Source organism: Erigeron canadensis, chromosome 2 (assembly GCF_010389155.1).
Source record: "Erigeron canadensis isolate Cc75 chromosome 2, C_canadensis_v1, whole genome shotgun sequence".
Classification (NCBI taxonomy): domain Eukaryota; kingdom Viridiplantae; phylum Streptophyta; class Magnoliopsida; order Asterales; family Asteraceae; genus Erigeron; species Erigeron canadensis.
Genome location: NC_057762.1, coordinates 20,208,648 through 20,211,390, shown reverse-complemented (window position 1 = coordinate 20,211,390; position 2,743 = coordinate 20,208,648). Strand labels below are relative to the sequence as shown.

The following is a 2,743-nucleotide window of genomic DNA, read 5'->3' as shown; positions in this document are numbered from 1 at the left end:
AATTGGCCTATAGGACCTTCTCTCCTTAAGACACCTTCTTTCAGGATCTCTACTATATATATATATTAACTATTTTTAAATTAATAATAAACTGTTACCGTCAACACCACTCGTTACGGCACTTTTGGGTTTATTCTTATTAAAATAGCTACCTTTTTAAAATAATTTATAATCCGTAATGTTAGCCCAATCCTTTTTAAAACTTCCCTCTATTATTTTCCAAAAAAATTTGGAACTCCCTCCAATACTTTACAAAATTTTATTGGCCCTTGTCCCAATTTCTTATTCTATATCGCCACTTCGCTTGACCTATCGAAAATCGGAAACGGTTTTACAAATCTCACTGTCCTCCAAAATTGGTACCATATGCTATCTCTCATTTATTTAAAATATTTTATTATTTCAATCTCGGCAACCGCTTGGGTTAATATCAGATCGGCCTCATTATTTTCTAATTTGTCATCTTTATTAGTTTCACTAAGGTATGGCAAGATTTTGTATATACTGAGATGCGTTTTTTTCTTTTCTTTTTTTGTTTGTTTGTAAATAGACATTAATTTATTATCAAGATATATTAGATCGGCCACAATATGTTCTAATTTGTCATCTTTATTGATTTCAGTAAGGTATGACAATTCTTGTACAAATTGAGATGCGTTTTCTTTTTTTTTTTTTCTTTTTTGTAAATAGAGACATTAATTTATTATCAAGATATATATAGAGATATATGGAGATGCAAATTATTAAGTTATGCTCCATGCTTTCTTCCTGATTATGATGGTTTACATATCAAGTTTATTCGAAATAAATATATTTCGGAGAAATCATGCGAGTTCGTCAATTGTAACTTGTATGTCAATGTTTTGAAAATAAAAGGACGTGCTTTATTTAAGTTTTAATAATTTGTATGTTAAAGGGTTATACAAGTTAAACGCTAACCAATGCATCATTAAAATGTTAAGAATTTATTTAACTATCTAAGTTTAACTGCTAAAATAGAAGTCTTCTGTTGATCTGAACAAGGAAATCAAGATAAAAAAATAAGAATTATTTGATCTTCTAGGTATGACTTAATATCGACTCAGAGAGTCACTTTGTTTTAGATTATTGATGCTAATGGTAATGGTGTTTTGGACCCTTTGTGATGTAATATGTATTTAAGCTACTACTGGTGATACCATATCTTTTTCAATCATACTGCGGTACTTTGGAAATTTATGGTATCTTTTATTATGAAATTGTGATCTGGTTAATTTTTTGGCTGGTTAAGTATTATACTTGCAAGTATACATTGCGATGAAGGCTGATAGGATTATAGGGATTGACTGTCTGAATGATTTCTTAGATGTTTTATTCGGTTATAATTATCAATTGTAGATAAGCTAAACTTTTCATTACTGCAGATCATTACTTAACAAACTTTAAAATTAGGAACCTGTTTTCCAGCGGATTAAATGGAGAGATTGCCTGGACATTGGCTAATCTTACTATGCTGCAATTATTGTAACTTGTAAGTACTAGTTAACTATCTTAGATGATCAGTTTCTCCCATAAAATTGTTCATCATATGAAATCATTATTTCTCGTTGTTCCTTTTTAGGGAACTATTCTACCATGATGATTTGGCAGAAGTTGTACCAAAGTTTCTCCTGTGTCTAGATTTACAGATTCATCCTTGGGTTGACTCTGGAAGAAAATGTTGGAAACTTTCTCATGGTACGTTCCTCTGCATTGTCTCTTTTAATCTGTCATAATTTTTAACTTATTGACACTATCTATATGCCTATTGTCATAGGTTTGGAGATTCTGCATGATGCTTGCTGACATTTTTGGGTTTGGCCCTTTATTCTTGATGAGTTTGTTCAAGCTCTCCATGATTATGTCAATTTTATGACAACTTTGATTTCTTTATTCGTCGTCAGACCCTTTAAATAGCACCCTCTTTTCAAGGCTGATCTTAAAGGATATTGAAGATTCTGCAAGGACACAAATGGATGGTTCGGGATGAAAGCCAATACAAAGATTAAAGATAGCTGTATGAAATACGTTGTTGAATCACCTCAACAAACGAACTCACTTTCTCAACAGACAAGAATGAGATTAAAGAATTGGGAAAAGAGCTTAGTAAACTTGAAGTATATAAACGTAATTATGAGAAATGATAGAATTCATGCGCCAAGAATTTCTGGACTTCCAGGGCACAATAGCCTCACCAATTACTACCGAAGATGAAGGTTCCGACAATAGTAAAATCTAGGGCATTGAATTTGTTCTTTCTTGTAATTTGTTAATATACTAGTGTTATTTTGATTGGATATTATATGTTGTAAAAAATTATTGATATTATTATTAGCCACTGAAATAAATGGTGCGAGCATTTTGTATTATCATTAGTCTTTAAAAGTGTTAGAAATTGTGACTGAAAAATTATTAGTTTTTAAAGCCTTTTATCAAGGACTGATTTTGTTACTATTTAAAACTAGTTTTCAGTCTCTAAAAGTAGCAAATCAAGGACTGAAATCCTCTTAATTATGGGACTATTAATCAGTCTTTATAAATTTTTTTTATTATAGACTGATTTGAAACTAAATTTCAGTATCTAAAATAAGCAAATTAAGGACTGAAGGTGCCAAGTTTTTGAGACTAATTATCAGTTTTCAAAGTCTTCTATCAGAGACTGTCTATGTGACGATTTAAAACTAATTTTTAGTCTCCAAAATTAGAAAAATAAGGACTGAAATTG

At 30.5% G+C, this 2,743-nt stretch overlaps 1 long non-coding RNA gene across 1 annotated transcript; it reads left to right on the top strand.

Annotated features, from left to right (window-relative positions):
• The first annotated feature begins 259 nt into the window (after nt 1-259).
• Nucleotides 260-2,384, top strand: LOC122590089. Its single transcript, XR_006322399.1, has 4 exons — nt 260-482; nt 1,432-1,510; nt 1,601-1,716; nt 1,796-2,384. It is a non-coding gene; the product is annotated as an uncharacterized LOC122590089 (long non-coding RNA).
• Nucleotides 2,385-2,743: the final 359 nt, after the last annotated feature.